Source organism: Crinia signifera, chromosome 4 (assembly GCF_055691185.1).
Source record: "Crinia signifera chromosome 4, ASM5569118v1, whole genome shotgun sequence".
In the NCBI taxonomy this organism is placed as follows: domain Eukaryota; kingdom Metazoa; phylum Chordata; class Amphibia; order Anura; family Myobatrachidae; genus Crinia; species Crinia signifera.
The window spans coordinates 289,726,716-289,744,251 of NC_139220.1; the positions used below are offsets into that span (position 1 = coordinate 289,726,716).

At 47.0% G+C, this 17,536-nt stretch overlaps 1 protein-coding gene across 5 annotated transcripts in view; it reads left to right on the top strand.

Moving 5' to 3' along the window:
• Positions 1-17,536, top strand: part of LOC146075597 (serine/threonine-protein kinase N1-like) — a 91,251-nt gene that overhangs the window by 1,034 nt on the left and 72,681 nt on the right. For 3 of the 5 annotated variants that reach the window (XR_014473600.1, XM_083184980.1, XM_083184984.1), the window contains exon 2: positions 4,933-4,992. The gene's annotated coding sequence lies outside the window, so the exon portion shown is untranslated. Of the gene's footprint in view, positions 1-1,314; positions 1,347-4,932; positions 4,993-17,536 lie in introns of all 5 variants that reach the window. The other 2 variants (XM_083184981.1, XM_083184983.1) reach the window with 2 other exon arrangements.

The window sequence follows — 17,536 nt, forward strand, 5'->3', positions numbered from 1 at the left end:
AGTGTGGCGAGCCCCGCGAGGGGACGCGTATACCTGTGAAGTTAGACGCGTCCCCTCGCGGGGCTCGCTGCGCTCGCCACGCTTCGGGCTCGGTGGCTCGCTGCGCTCGCCACACTATTATATTCTCACTCCACGCCCTAGTGGATAGTAGGGGAATGAAAAGGTCGGAGGACGCGCACCGCCGCCCCTCGCGGGCTCGCTGCGCTCGCCACGCTTCGGGTTCACGTCTATCGTGGGGTCTAGCACACTTATTAACATTTGGGGGGGCAATTTAAACAAATCTGGTGTAAAAAAAAAAAAAATCGGGTGAAAAATCGGCAGATCGGATCGGTCGCATCGTATGCGACCAAATCGCATGCGATGCGATCGATCCGATTTTTTATCTTACGACCACAACGATCTAAATCGTTGTGGCCGTTCTAGGAAACAAGTACCAACTATTCTGTTACGCTGTGCCATCGATGTAGGGAAACCATCTGGTATTCCTGCATTGATGGCAAAAGTTTTCTACATTGGCCATAAACCAATGTGCGAACGCCCTTGGCGAGTATCACGCTCGCCGAGACGTTCGCACTGTGAGGCGAAAGGAAAGGGCCGGGCAGGGGAACTCCCAGCGTTTTATGGGCTTTCCCATTAAAAACAATGCTACCCTAATTCGGCCATCTCTGGCCAAGAAAAAAGTCAGTCTAAACCAGTGGTAACCAACTACGGTCCTCGAGAGTTTTAAGGTGCGTACCCACGGTACGATTTATGTTTCGTAAGATATCATATACAATTCCCCAGAAAAGTCCTGGTTGTTAAAAAGCATAAGATTTGTGCTTAAAATAAGGTACGATGTGCATAAGATATAGCAAACGATCTGACGTCACAGCTATACTACACTATACTATCTTATGCTTTCTAGACAGAATTGGGTTGCATGGTCACCCGATCAGCTCCCTCCCATACGACCTGCGGGAGCGCGCATCGTACGTCGTATAGTGCATACACACGGTAAGATATAGTGCACTATCTAGCATGCTATTCGAAACTGGCTAGATATTGTGCTAGATTGTGCACTATTTCTTACCGTGGGTACGCAGCTTTACCAACAGTTCACATTTTCCAGACAACTTAGCTGCTACACAGGTGCACTCATTACTAGCTGAAACATTTTCAAAGATCCACAGGTGGAGCTAATTAATTCACTTGTGATTCTGTGAGGAGACCTGGAAAACATGGAGTTGGCTACCCCAGGTCTAGACCTACTTTTATCTGCAAATGGGGCAAAAATCTTTTGATGATGAGCGACCATTACATTTTTTTTTTTTGCAGTGAATATATGCAGGCTAGTGAACAGTTAACAGGTAAGCGATTGAATCAGGCCCTTTATCTCTTCCCACTTAATCAATATTTATGGCTTAAGGCAGGCATGTCTAAACTGTGGCCCTCCAGCTGTTGTGAAACTACACATCCCAGCATGCTTTGCAATAGTTTTAGCATGCTGTAGTAGCAAAACTGTGGCAAGGAATGATGGGTTTCACAACAGCTGGAGGGCCATAGTTTGGACATGCCTGGCTTAAGGTGTCCATACAGTTATCTGATTTGGGCCATGTGTCGCTATTGCCCGCAGAGGAACGCGCACTGCCTCTCCTGCTAGATCGCATCCGATTTATTGCATGTAAAAACTCCCGTGGAGCTGGTGGGTGGGGCTGGGTAACGGGGTCCGAGCAGCGGGGTAAGAGTTGCAGCTGGGAGCCAATAGCGGCATTTGCCAGGCAGCGGGGCAGGAAGTGGTTGGTTAATTTGAAAAGATATTTTAAAAATATTTTTACAAATTCACCAGCCGCTTCCTGCCCCGATGCCTGGCAAATGCAGGTACTAGCTCCCCACTGCTGCTCTGACCCTGCTGCCTGTCCCCCTAGCCGCATGGATCTGCTGCCCATCACCCTGCCGCACGAACCCCACCGCTGCACCTAGGTGTGTGCTAGCGGTGCTTCACCTCTGGTGCACACCTAGATAGGACCCAACAATAAAAAGCACTCGCGATGTGCCACGGTCTGATACGAAAAATGTAATGTGCAGCCCATCCAACCTTCCCACTCCGATCAGATGTGCATATGACTGTGCATCAGGTGGAGGGGATATCCGACACATCCAATTTGGGCCGATTTGTCGGGATTGGGCAAAATCGCCCCCAATCGGATAAGTTTATGGGCATGTTTACAGTAGGTAACAATGTTCTCATTTTGCCTATATTTTTTTAAGGTGTTCCATACACCCATTTTATACCCTACACTGCATTGGCTCCGATGTATTTATTATTAAAATCAGAAGCCACTTTCCAGTGTTCACTACTTTATATTATTAACCTACACAACTTAATATTTAATGTTACAAGCTGAACTGATTGGTCCCATAACTCCCGAGGGCATGTGACCTCTGCTAAGGCAAAACACACATACCAATACCGTATATCAATTGCCACAATATGCTAATAGGTGGAGCAGAAGTGTGTTTGGGGCAACTTTATTGTTGTGCCGTATTAGTCAACACTTATTGTTTATTATATATGGTCACCATTGGTGGTACTGTCCTTTCAACTGGATTTCACAGTAAATACTAAATAAATAAAAAACCCTGTAGGGTGGTGGCCTTCTTTACATTTTCATGCAGGAGACAACAGGGCCCATTATTATAGTAAACAAGGTCTATGGGAGTTTCTGTGGTTCCCAGAACATTAGTTATCTGTTTGGATGTCACTTTTCCCCATCGGTTTCTGGTACACATGACAGCAAGTCATACATTGGTTGGATTTTTCATTACACAATACACTCTTTAAAGTGAAGAAATTATCTATCAATTGATTCACTGCATTAAAAAAGAAAAGTATTGACCCTGGTGCCAGTCCTGTTCAGGCACATACAAAACTATATAAGGCTGGGGGGTTTCTTAAACTCACACTGTAATATCTGAGAGTATATTCTGTACTTGTAAGCCTGCTCGAAGCGAATGCTTCGAAAAGTAGTCTGCTACCTTGTGATTGCCTCTGTGTTTGGGTATGTGTAAAGAGATGTAGTTTCACTCACTGCCAACAGATGAAAGTGTTTCGGGGACACACAAACGGACACTAAACACATATATAGATGATATAATTTCACTGTACATTTTTTTCAATCAATGCATTATTATTTTATTATTATTTTATATTATTATTTATTTTAACATTTCCCCAAAGGACAGCATCTTCGCATATTATAGGGATAGGGATTTAAAATATGTATTGAACACAGTGTGATGATCAATAAATGTAATGTCAATTGGCCGCTGTGCTGATTTAGGGCCAGATGTATCAAGTTTAAAAAAGCGATAATATGGAGAGTGATAATCAACCAGCGAATCAACTGCCATGTTACAGGCTAGATTTTAAAAATGAAAGGTAGCAGCCAATTGGCTGGTTGTTTATCACTCTCCACTTTATCACTTTTTTGAAGCTTCATCTGGCCCTTAGAGTTGATCGATAATCAGCTAATTCGCAGATAGAGCGATTATCGAATGACTATGTATGTGTAAGGATCATAGCGCACATTCTCATGGGTAAATAGCATTAAAAAATTACATATGGATCGTACACACAATTTGGCCGGAGGTTGACTGACAAGAAAATAGTGTCAGTGGATGGACATCTGCCATTTTCAGGGATTGTCCCAAAAAAAGGCAGGTGCTTTAAGGGATGGTCTGTGACGTCAGTACTCGCCTTGGTCTCACATTTGCACAGACTGGAAAAACCATTTCATGGTTTGAGAATTGTGTATGGATTTGCCAGTGGATGGTGATCTGCGATATTTTCACAATCCGTTAGCAGATTTGCACAAGGCAGGTTTTCTTTCTGTCTGGGCGACCACTATCTACTCGCAGGTATCTGCAAGTTTATAGATCAGCGATCAGGTCTGAATTAGGCCCATAGTTCTTGCATGGAATAAATAACCTATTATATGCAGGTCATTTAAAGTAATGGAGGATGTGGCCTCCATTGATGCCCGTAGGTTAGGAGAGTACCAAAGTGCAGGTTGACCCCCTCCTCCCCCCTTCTATGCTCTTCTGAGGGTCATCGCTTGGTCTAATAACAAAATTTGGGTTTAGGCTGGGCGATGCTGTGTGACACCTAGTTCATCTATCGATGCCCAGGTTCCTTCTTCTTGCCTTCTACTAAAAGCACATGTGACATCAGGAGAGGGGTGGCTGCAGTACGCCCGGGGCACTGGGAATCCTTGGATGGTACATAAGGCTGAAATATGGTTGACTTGCAAATGTATGTTACACAGGGCCTTATTCTAGTTCACTCTTAGATGCAAATTCCTTCTTAGCTGGACAAAACCATGTGCACTGCAGGTGGGGCAGATGTAACATGTGCAGAGAGAATTAGATTTGGGTGGGGTTTTTCTTCAAAGCGAGATCTATATTGCAGTGTAAAAATAAAGCAGCCAGTATTTACCCTGCACAGAAACAAAATCACTCACCAAATCTAATTCTATCTGCATGAGAACGCCCACAAAACACTGGGTGTTCCCATATGCAAATGACCCAGCCTGCCCCTGCACGCCCCCCACCCGCACACTTGGGTGCGTGCGCGTGACTATCACCTTGTTCGCCATGGCCGCATGCACCCTGCATCAGCGCATGTGCAGAAATGCGTCTGTAAGCTTTTTACATTCCCTTTCATTCTGTTTTCTTGTATATCATATAACTCTGACAGGCTGCAACTTTCTTAAGATGCTTTGTATTTTTAGCTCTGCAATGTATAAACATACTTTGGTACATAATATTTAATCTATGATTTATGTATGATTACATTATTGTAACTGTAAAGTTTGCGACAAGCTGAAATAATTATTTGTTTAGTTAATATGAAATAAAAACTGCAACTATCTGTCTCTTCTGTGACATATGCAGCAGCTGTTTCTTAGAAGAAGACTATTGCTAACGCTCCAGTGACAGGACACATGGAACGGGGTGAGTACTGGACCTTTGTCATATTACTGTGGGTTTAACTTTTCTGCTGTTGGAGGATTTGGGCTATTTATCCATAATTCTGGGTCACAGTTGTCTTTCTTTTCCCTATGGAGCAGATATTAAAATTTGTAGAGCAGCTGAGCATCTATCTGTTGCCTTGTTTATATGAACACAGATTGCGGGGGGATGTATAAAACCTTAAGGCCCCCATACAATTAGAGAGCACTCAGCAAATCACTAGCTGCCCATTCATTTGTATGTTTTTTTTTCTATGTGTGCCCACTGCCCGGCTTTCCCTACAATACCTAGCCCTCTGATCCCCTCGCCCGTTCATCAACTGCTGCAGCCCTACTGTAAAACATATCAGGGGTAATTTACTAATGAAAATACACATAAAGTATGTATTTCATGCGTATTCGTATATTCAGTATTGACTATGCCGAAAATATGAGTAATCCTATTCCTATTCATAGAACATTTGTATTCATATTTACGAATATGAATGTATATGCCATCGAAAGAATACGAGTAGGTATCACCATTCATTAGAATAATGATTCCTAATTTACTAAGCTGACACATTTAAATTTGTCCGCTTATTAGCGGTATACAGCAGTATACAGCAGTAATTGCTGGCCAAATCCGTCTGGAAAATACACTTAATTTTGCAGGCGTATTTGGCAAAAAAAAAGTGAACAAATAAATGAATACCACTTGCATTAGGTGTGCGCCAGTGGTGCCTCCGGCAGAGCACCACTGGCGCACTACCTTTGGGGGTCCCCCCGTAACCCCCCCTCCTGTCGTATTCCCTACCACCCACCCCCTCCACTCCAGCGATCGTACGCCGGAGCTCCCCTGCCACCAGCCGCCATTCACTATTTGCATAAGTGACGTGGGTGGCAGGCTCGTGGGGACTTGGGAGAGTTCAGGCGCCCGAGTCCTCCCGAGCCACCACGATACATCCTGAGCCTGCCGCTGTGATGACTGACAGGCGGCAGGGGAGCTTCGGCATACTAACACCAGAGCAGAGGTGAGGAGGGAGGGGGGGGGGGGGGGCGGCGGCTTCCTACGATCTGTGGTGGGTTTTGCTGGGGCAGGACAAATCTGCCCTGGTAGGTTTGTCCTGCCCCAGCAAAACCCACCACTCAATGGGTTAAAACCAGCACCAGGCCCAAGCCCCAGTCCTGTTTCACCAAATACGGGGGACGTAACGAGTAGGGGTCCCCCGTATTTAGTGAACCAGCACCAGGCCAAGCCAGCTAGGAGGGTAATGCCACAGCCGAAGGACACTTATTATATAAGGTCCCGTGGCCTAAGCATTAACCCCTACTGACCGGTCAGCCCGGGCAGGGGCATTCCTTGGGGAGTGGGATCCTCCCTTTAGGTTTAACCCTGTCCAGGCTGAAGCCCGGGGCTGTCCCTGGTGGCATTCAGCTGATTAAATGTGTAAAAAAAAATAGAAATAAACTATTGGGTTCTGCTGTGGAACTATAAGTCAAAGCAAGCCTGGTTAGCATACTGGGACTTGGAGAACCACAAGTCCCAGCATGCGGTCCAGTACTGGCTTGCTAGGACTCTTAATTTCGCAGGAGAACCAATAGTTAAATAAATACACACAAACACACCAGAACAATAAAACTTTATTACATTTGGTGCCTTTTCATACATACTTCCCTATCTTGATAGTAGATTGGTCGCCTTGTCCTGTAGAAATCCCTATGGGAGTACCTGTGGAGGGAAACCATACTTAAGGTGCATACAGATCTTCTGTCTGATCTATTTGGTGCAAACAAAAACCTGGAAATGTATGGGAGCGTATGACAATCAAAAATTTCCACCCAAATGCAGGAAAACAGAAAAAATATATATGCTTTGATAAATTTGTTTTATCAGAATAATTTAAACAATTTGTCTGACTGATCACTGTCTGTTTCCAAGTGTTTGGGAACAATTTTTTGTTCCCACCAGATAGATCAGACAGAAAATCTGTACGTGTGTATGCACCTTTACAAGGGTCCTCCGGCGTAAATCACGTCCTCTTCAGTCCATGTAGGCATCCAGGGGACTTGGCAAAATAAAACCACAGTACACTGAGCCATATTCAGAGTATTCGTAGTAAATTTCCCCCCACACCTGTTTCAGCCTGGTTAATTCCCACAGCACTACTGGTTCAAGGCCAGTATTCCACATAACTGGTCCCAACCCAGAACTCAGGCTTAGGGCCTGATTCAGAGTTGATTCCTAAATCTTTCTCAAATGGGCAACACCATGTGCACTGCAGGTGGGGAAAAAAGTAACATGTGCAGAGTTAAGGTCCATACACACTGGGCGATAGTTGTTATCTAGTCAAAACAAAAAAACGTTGAAGGTATCACTGAAGCTCCTTAAGGTCCCCATACCTTGTGGCGGCTTTTCCCCTCGGAGAAGTCGCACACGATGCTCCTTGAGTTACCCGGTGACTTTCCTGGACAGCAGGATCGCATGTGGTATATTGCACGCAATCCTACCCGAGTCTGCCCAAAGCCAGTAGCAATCCTGCAGATTGCTTCTCCAGCCGGGGCGACTCAGAGGGCCTGGTGCAATCGGGTGCCGGACGGCTCCCCGACAGTCGGAATTCCGACAGTCAGTACTCCGACGTCGGAATCCCGACTGCTCCCTCGTAGGGGTCCACGACCCCCATAGAGGGAGAATAAAATAGGTGGCGAGCGCAGCTCGCCACCATGCCCGCAGCGCGGCGAGCGTAGCGAGCCCGCAAGGGGCTTCATTGCGCTCCCTGCGCTGTGCAGTTGGGATTCCGACGTCGGAGTACCGACTGTCGGAATACCAACTGTCGGGGCATTATACCACACCCGTGCAATCGCGCATAACATCTGACCCGCTTTCATACACCTGTAATTTGGACTCTCTTGCTGCGATTGATTACCACAATGGCAGAAAAAGAGCCCAAATTGCAGGTAAATCATCCAGTGTATGGGGGCTTTATATTCATCTGATCCTTGTGCTCTGTACTGTGTATCAGACTTTTTCAATATAGCTGCTAATTGGAAATCATTAATATGGTCAGTGTTAAGAGTAAAGAAAATGAAAGAACTGCTAAACCCCAACACCTAAATTTTGAGATGAGAACTGTGGTCAAAAATGACTTTGCCCAGTATTTAAATAACTGCTTCCCTGTTATACAGTAACCTATTACTCATTGGTATTTGCGTATACATACAATGGGGGGTATTCAATGCTGTGGGCGAGCGGCGACAGCGCGCAGAGCTTCCTGCTCGCTGTCACCACTCACCCTGTCAGTATTCAACGCAGCCCCCTCATACGCCAATTCCCCCTCGCTCCATTTTTTGAGCGTGGGTGTACGCGGCTCCTGAACCAGCGAGACTCGCGGCTAAATTCAGCTAGTTTCCTGCATTAGATGCCGGTCTCGTTGGTTTGGGGAATTCTGGCCGTCCTGTGACAGCGAGGATTTCCCCAAAACATTGAATAGAGCGCGTGGCCGGCGCGGGGGTTAAACAGCACGGATTGCTTGTTTTCTGCAATCCTCGCTGTTTAACCCCCTCGCCAGCCGCATTAAATACCTGCCAATGTTTGGGGCTCTGCGCATGTGCAGCACAGGTCTTGCAATGTTGCTTGACATACTGTGACTCGCGGGGATAAGAGCTTTTTATACCGACTTATACTTTACCATCCAAGTGGGCATACGATAACATAATAGTGTGCCAAGCGTAACTGTCGACCTAGGGTATGTCGACCATTCTTAGGTTTTGACCTAGTCACTGTGATCCAGTAGTGGTGGACCTAGTGACTTTCGACCTAGAACACTGTCGTCCCATTATCTCAGAACGGACCCTCCCAGTCTACATCTTAACTGGAGAAACAGGCTCCTGTCATGAAGGCAGATGTGGAGCAGATGTTTCCAACCGGGTTTGAAGCTACTTTCCATCAAACTCATTTCATGAACACCACATAATAGAGTAAAACAGTGCTGAGAATGACTCATATTGCAAAACAAATATCTTGAGAAGTGCTGGCAATATAAAATGTATTTAATAGTTTTGTACACACATGAAAGGCAATATTCATAAAAAAAGCATCAAAAACATTTATGGCTAAATTAGGTTGTGCTATGATGGGATTAAACCATCTAAGTACAGATGACATGCTCAGGCATCTGTAACATAGGGAGCTGGTCTCACATATAACCAAATGCTTACTTACAGTATTTTAAGGCTCCGTTCTTAAGGTGGCTCTTTACATATGGGAAAACCCTACACAATGTCTTACCTGTATTTTTAAAACCATCACAGCTCCAAGAGCCCAGGGCTGGCTATGCTTAGGAGGGCGACCCCACATCATTTCCCACATTTTAATTCTTTAACTTTTACATACAGAAGCACCGCATGGATCTCACTGATCTGTGCATGCTTCATGTTCCGCAGTGCTTGGCTTCTGGGAAGCATGGCAACACAAATCAATTCACCATCGAATCCTGAGAACAGAGCAGCTCAGTAAATAAGTTGCTTTTTTTCCACACAAAATAGACCCGATTATGTTCGTAACCAGCTAGGTTGTAAACACAGCAGCTTAGTGAATTTCCCCCCTGAAGTTCAGCTTTCATAAAACTAAATTCTATTGAATCCTTGGTACTTATGTAATATCTGGGCTCCCGTTTTTCTTATGAGACCGCGTCCCCTCGCCACGCTTCGGGCACGGTGGCTCGCTGCGCTCGCTGCACTATATAAAATCAACTCCATGCATAGTTGGATAGTAGGGGTATGAAAAAATGGGGTGCATTTAACATGGGAGCCCAGATAATACATAAGTACCGAATCCTTTTTTCAGTATCTAAGAAGAGCATAATAGTAGGGGATTTCCTGAGTTTGAGATATGAATAAGATCATGTCTGATGTTATCTCTCACCTGGTAACTTATCTGGTGGTCACAGGGCCGGCGCCACCACTAAGCAGGACTAGGCATTCGCCTAGGTCGCCGGACACTGGAGGGCGGTACTGAGCCGCCGAGGTACCATAGAGAGGTACCAGAAAGCAGGGAGCGGGGAGCAGGTGAGTCTGTAATCCCCTCCCCGACCCCCATCCTGCCCGTTAATCAATGCTGCCCCCCGCTGGGGGAATTTCAGCACGGCAGTATCGCCCGCCGCAGTATTGCCCGCACACACCCCCCTCCGTGCCACATTGCAGTATCCCCCCCTCCCGTGCCGCAGTATCGTCTGCAAACCCCCCCCCCCCCCAGCTGGCGGTGTTGGGGGTTTTGCCTGGGGCGGTCGGGGGGCTTGCACCGGCCCTGGGTGGTCATGGATCAGGGAAGGGAGAAATCAATTTAGCTGGTTTGCCACAAATTTGGCAAATGCTATATCTCTAAGTCTAGATGAAGGAGCGAGATGGGTCAGTAGTTAGCACATTTGAGGGGTTCCTTACCCTCTTTAGGGATCAAGACAGTTCTGGTTTCCAGCATCTCAGGATGGAAAGGGTCACCAAGAAGAACCTTATTAAAGAGGGAATGGAGATGTGTAACAAGCAAGTCATAGAACGGCCATAAACCCATCAGGCAGATTATACCGGTTGGTGTAGTAGGCTTGAAAGGCAGATCTAACAGCTGCAGGGTCACGAACCAGCTGACTTTGGGCCTTATTCTAGTTCACTCTTTCTGACAAAATCCTTCTTAGATGGACAAAACCATGTGCACTGCAGGGGGGCAGATGTAAAATGTGCACAGAAAATTAGATTTTGGGTGAGTTATTTTGTTTCTGTGCAGGGTAAATACTGTTTGCTTTATTTTTACACTGCAATATAGATCTCACTTTGAAGTAAAACCCCACCCAAATCTAATTCTCTCTGCACATTTTACATCTGCCCCACCTGCAGTGCACATGGTTTTGTCCATCTAAGAAGGATTCTGTCAAAGAGTGAACTAGAATAAGGCCCTTTGAGGATAACAGATATGATATTTTTATGGGCTCTGGTAGATTGAAGTCATGCCACAGAAGCATAGAATGATTGACAAAGCCATTTAAGATGTTTGGTCACCTGCCTGGAGAGAATTTTGAGTTCTAATTAACTGGTAGCACCAAGTTAGGTCAAAGTAATGGGGCCAGAAGAGGATTTATGTTGTGATTTACAAAGGGTGGATTTTAATAATTTGGGTGGGAGAGTGCTTTTTCTCTTTCAATGGTCCTGGTGACACAGCTTCACATTGGGATGTAGGAGGGTCCGCAGGAGCCAGGCACCTATCCTAAAGCTTTTGGAGGGTAGGCTCCTCCCCTACTGCATCCCAGACTCCTCAGTTCGTGTTAGGTGCCCACTGGAGTGGGTGCTATTCTAAAGGGCTGCTGGAGCAGCCGAAGGAGTAGAGTTAGTTAGGGTTTTTATTATTTTATTAACTTCTACACTAGCTAGGTAGGCACAGTGTGAGGATTCTCATTAGTGAATCCTCACACTGCTAGCGCAGCAGGAGCTGACAGAAACGAGTCCTGTCAGCTCACTGTGCACGAGGGAGACGCTGTCTGGCCTCCCTGTGCAGCGCTTACAGCTTCTTTTAAGAAGCTGCCTGGGCTCCGGAGCGCTCTGAAACCGGCTTCACGCTAGGTGGGGATCATGGGGGACAGGCGCTCCGTGATGGCGGCGGCCATTTTCTGCGGAGCTTACACACTGAGCTCCTGATATGAGAGGACAGCAGTGTTGTTACAGGCATGTTCCGAGTGGTCCCCAGCTGAGGGGGAGATACTGGAACGAGGAGATCCTACAATGGGAGCGGCTGTCTGGGGGTAGTTGGCGCCAAAAGTCACAGACCCCGCAGCAGCAGGGACTTGGTCCCTTCCCTCACTCTGTTTTGGCGCCATTCAGAACGCTTGCAGCGGAGCTGAGCTGGCTTACAGATCCTGACAGAGTGATTGGATTTCCTGGGCTTCGCTTTCCCCATTCTGAAGACTACAGAAAGCTAAGTGACTGAGTACACTGTATATAATGTATGTACATTTAATGCTGTGACTGTGTTATTGAGAACATCATGTCTGAGCAACAGTCTGTGGTTTTGGGGGAGGGAGCCTTTAATGCATTGAGCGCTTGCAGTGGTTGTACACTGAAATTTGTCCCTAAAGGGGGCTTATGTATTTGTTGCGCTGCTGTGAAACCCATGGGGAGTGAACCCCAGAGGGTAGTGCATTGGACCTTGCGAGGGCTAAGTCCCTGAGACAGGTCGGAAAATGCTTTGGTGCATTACTGGACAGGCAAGAGTGATGGCTGGTAATTTCCCTAGACCAGGGCCATTCTCTCAGCAGTCCGTCCAGCTCTTTGCCTCGGACCCAGACAGATCCTGACTTCTACAAGTCATGCAGGATACTGCTATGGGAATCAGCAGGTTTAAATTACTTGCTTGACAAGCTTTATGGTTATTCTGGGGGGACCCCTAAAAGGTCTTATTCAGTGCCACTATTAGCTGCTGATGAGGAGGGAGAGTACACAGACATACCCTGGGTTCAGGGTGATGTTTCTGAAGAGTCCTCACCCTCTGGGGTGGAGGATTTGATTACTGCTGTAAACAGGCATTGAATTGGTCTGTGAAGAAAAAAAAAAACTCCTGCTAAGGTTGTTTTTAAGAGACAGCGTGAGGGAAATGATATCTCTCTGCAGACAAGGGTTTACAAGATTTATTGGAAAACCCCTGACAAAAGGCTTTGGATGCCTAATAGATGGTTAAGCCTGTATCCTATGCCTGAGGATCATGCAGACCTCTGGGAAAATGTTCCAGTGGTAGAGGCTTCTGTGGTATACTTGTCAAAAGCCACTGTGCTACCAGTGCAAGCCTTCAAGCAAGCAAGTCTTCTGATTGGCTGCAGTCTGGGTCCCTAAGGCCAGGATTGGTGGGTCAGTGACCTGTGCTCTAGTTGACATACTGTTTTTTGTGTGTTGTTACTAGGCAGAGAAGTCTAATGCTGCTGCAGAAATGTGATTCAGGCTGAGCAGGAAGCTCTCAAAATGGCTGCCAGAGTTTCCTCAGTGTCTGGAGTGCCAGGAGAGTGCTCTGGCTTATAGCTTGGAAGGCAGATAACAAGTCTAAAAAAGGCTTAGAGGCATTAGCTTTTAAAGGAAAGCTGTTATTGGTTTATAACTGAAAGAGATCAATAAGCAGGCCACAGGTGGAAAAGCACTTTCCTGCCTACCCCTGCAGCCAAGCAGACATCAAGGTTTTCTGTTTTCAGGCCATCCTTTCGGCCCTCCCCTAGAGGAGGTGCGTCCTTTTGAGAACAGTCTTTTAAGGGATAGTCTCAGTCCTCCAGGGGCAAGGCCCCATAGTCAAAAATTGGGTTCTTTTTATAAGAAACCAAAGGAGAGGAAAAATCCTCCGCATACTGCCAGGGGTTTTGCCCGGCGGTGTTTAAGGAGGGGGGACGTCTGTCACTGTTCAAAGACGCAGGGGCACTGTTAGACCGGAACGCTTGGGTTAGAAATATAACCCAGGGTTAAAAGATTCCCTTCAAAGTTCTTCCACCGAGAAGGTTCATTCCTACACCACTACCAAAGGAGGCTCGACTCCGTACAGCTCTCTTGGGAGCGGCTCATTCTCTTTTAGAGAAGGGTGTGGTAGTCCCGGTCCCCAGAGCGGAGGAAAAAAAGGCTTTTATTTCACTCTGTTTTTGGTGCCCAAACCAGACGGGTCTTTCAGCTGATCCTAAACTTAAAGGCATTAATAGCCATTTGTGGGTAGACCATTTCAAAATAGAGTCTCTACGGTCTGTGCTGCTAAGCCGGGACCAGGGAGAATTTTTAGCGTCCATGAAGGTCCAGGACGCATACTTGCAGGTTCCTATGCACTCGGAACATCAGGGTGTGCAATAGGAGACCTTCTCCTGTAATAACAGGCGTTGCCTTTCGGTCTGGCCACAGCGTCAAGGGTATTCACCAAATAATGTCAGAAATGGCGGATGTGCTTCGACTTAGGGAAATCATGGTTATTCCGTTTTTGGACGACCTGCGGTTTAAAGCGGAGTCAGCAGACAAGTGAAGAGTCACTTGGCAGAAACCATCAGGTTTTGCAGATTCACGGCTGGCTTTTAAATTTACAAAAATCTCAATCGGTGCCGCCACAGAGACTCCAATTCTTGGGGATTGGTCTGGATACCCAGTTGCATTGGGTGTTTCTACCAGAGGCATAGGCCAGGGATCTGGCTGCCTTGGTACAGGAGATCCTAGGGTCTCAGAGCACAGCAGTATGGAGGTGCCTCAAACTGCTGGGGAAGATGATGGCGTCTTTCGAGACGTTACAGTTCGCCAGGTTCCACTCTAGAGTGTCCCAGTGGACAGGGAACACTCAGACCATGAGGTCAGAACAAATGGTGTTGTTTTCAGAAACTCGATCCTTCCTAAAATGGTGGATGGAGGTGGATTCCCTTCGGGGGAGTCGGTTCCTGCAGTCCTGGAGCTGGTTGGTAGTCACTACCGACGCCAGTCTCAAAGGCTGAGGGGCAGTAGTCGTGGACCTGCGTCTGCAGGGCTTGTGGACTTTAGAGCAGAAAGACTGATACTTTACAGTCTGCCTTACTGATCAACATCTTGGAACTGAGGGCTGTGTGGAAGAGGTTTTCTCTGGCGGGAGAAAAGATTACAAGAGCTCCCTTTTAGGCATTCAGACCGACAACGTCACAGCTGTGACGTATCTGAATCACCAGGGAGGCACACACAGCAATCTGGCCATGTGGGAGGTGTCCCGAATCTTCTTGCGGGCGGAACAGAATGTTCTAGCATTATCAGCAATCTTCATACCAGGAGTGGAGAATATAGAGGCCGACTTCCTGAGCAGGGAGAAACTGATGGAAGGAAAATGGAGGCTGAATCCACAAGTATTCCACTAGATTACAATAAGGGGGAAACCCCGGATAGGGACCTGAAGGCATACAGGTTCATCCATCAGGTACCCAGGTTGTATGACAGGACGTGGGATCCACTGGCAGAAGCAGTGGATGCCATGACTATCCCCTGGGAGGGGAATCTTTATGATTTTCCGACAGTTCCAATGCTGGCAAGAGAGTTGAAAACAATACAGGCCCAGACAATTCCAGTAATTTTAGTGGCCCCAGATTGGCCAGGGAGATCCTGGTACTCGAGGCTTCAGAGATTCTCTGTGGTCTCGTGGCGTCTACCTCTGAGGTTAGACCTTCTAAAACAAGGACCGTTCAACCAGCTGGATTCAGCTCGATTAATTTTGACGGTCTGGCTGTTGAAAACGCCATTTTGAGGAATATAGGATTCTCAGAGGCGGTTAACGCAATGAGGAAAGCCAGAAAGTCAGTGTCTTCTGTAAATTATTTTGGGGCCTGGAAGACCTATATTTGGTGGTGTGTAAGACAGAGGTCACGCACATCGAGATTTAAAATGGCTAAATTGTTGGAGTTTTTTACAGGAGGGCCTTTCCTCTGGGTTAGGCCTTCAGTCACTCGGAGTACATATCTCGACCGTGTCAATTTTTCTTTCCAAAGAAGGATTGCGTTAGAACCAGAAGTACAGACCTTCCTGCAGGGGGTTTATCTATTGAAACCTCCCTACAACCAACCAGTAGCGCCAGGGGAATTATCTCTGGCTCTGGAGTACCTTAAAGAGGCGCCTTTTGAGCCGTTAAGGTTGGTTGACCTTAGTTTCCTTTCAGGGAAGCTGGTAATTTTGTTGGCGGTGGCGTCAGAAAAAAAAAAAAAAAAAAAATATCGGAGTTGATTGCTTTGTTCTACAAGTCTTCCTCCCTTATATGTCATGATGATAGGGCTGCCTTTCGGACAGTACCCCTAGATTTTTACCAAAAGTAGTCTCTGCTTTTCTTCTAAATCAGGAGATTGTTCTGCCTGTGTTTCAACCCCCAGAGGGTTGTTAGGAAAAGGGACAAATTGAGGAATTTGGATGTTGTGCGCGTCTTGCGCGTTTATGTGGACAGAGTTAAGAGTGTCAGAAAGACTGATACTTTACTGGTTTTGTATGACATACACAAACTTAGTTGGCCTGCTTCTAAGCAGACCATTGTTAGGTGGTTGCGCTCTGTTATTGCGTTTGCATATACAAGGGTTGGTAGGCCTGTACCAGGCTTAATGCGCATACCACCAGGTCGGTTGCCACCTCTTGGGCGGTTCGACATGGGGCAACAGCTGAGCAGGTTTGCAGCGCTGCCACTTGGTCATCTGTTCATAATTTTGCCAAATTCGATAGGTTCCATGAGTTCGCGTCGGTGGACGCATCATTCGGGCGAGCAGTGATGAATACTGCAGACCTGAGCGTACCCACCCAAAAGGACCGGCTCTGGAACGGCTCTGGAACGTCCCAATGTGAACGTCCCAATGTGAAGCTGTGTCACCAGGACCAGTGAAAGAGAAAAAGGGATTTTTGTAAGAACTTACCGTTCGAATCCCTTTCTCTGATATGGTCCTGGTGACACAGCGATCCCTCCCTTACGCTCAGTAAGTATGCCAGTGTTCATGATGTTTCATGTTATAATTGGTTGGAAAGTTAAATTTAAAATTGTGCATATAATATGTGCAGTTGTTTGTACTGAGTTAATGTATTCCAGTGGCTTTGAAAGATTGAACTGAGGAGTCTGGGATGCAGTAGGGGAGGAGCCTACCCTCCAAAAGCTTTAGGATAGGTGCCTGGCTCCTGCGGACCCTCCTACATCCCAATGTGAAGCTGTGTCACCAGGACCATATCAGAGAAAGGGATTCGAACGGTAAGTTCTTACAAAAATCCCTTTATTTTCCTGGAAGTAATTAAGGTGCCACATCATAGGACAAGGATGGGTGAGCAAACCTGAAACATCAGAAGATATATGGGTTTGGGGGGTGGGACCGACCACATGAGCGAGTGAATGAATGATAGTCAGTTAGAGATTCGGAGGGCGGTATGTACTAAGCAATTGCGGTAATATCCCGCAACACATCGAATTGATACCATTCGCATATGTACTAACAAATACGATTAGTATCGCAAAGGACAGCTCTTGTGAAAAGAGCTACCCATTGCGGATCAGCCGCTGGCCGGTGAGAGGGTCCCTGCGGGTCTCTCTCACCTCCTACCACCGGTAGCCTCCTGCTGCAGATGGCTGCAGGGACTCCTGGGCTCCTCCCTGCACCCAGTAGGGGAAGTAATACTGCTAGGGAGGAGGAGGAGGTCACTGGGTTCGGGCAGCACAGCAGAAGGCTGCCCAGAGAGCAGGTGAGGGGTGGTGGCATAGGGCGGAGTCCGGTGCGGGGCAACAGGGGCTGTGAAAAGAAGCCCATAGGCTTCTATTGGGTAACATCAGAAAAATCTGACGTTACCCTCTGTGGCGGAAACATCAGATTGTGTGGTGGCATGCCAGAAGGATGTAAAGCAGGTATGTGTCACCACAAGAGCCACTGGCTCCCTCCCAACTTCAGTGCCTGGGGTACTTACCCAAGCTGCCCGGGAAGGGGAGTCTGCAGCCAGAGACACCAACACCTCGCTGGTTAATTGCTGTGTCCCCCTCTCTCGGCTCTTTCCCAGCAGCCGGATCCCTTCTGAAGACTGAACGCTGG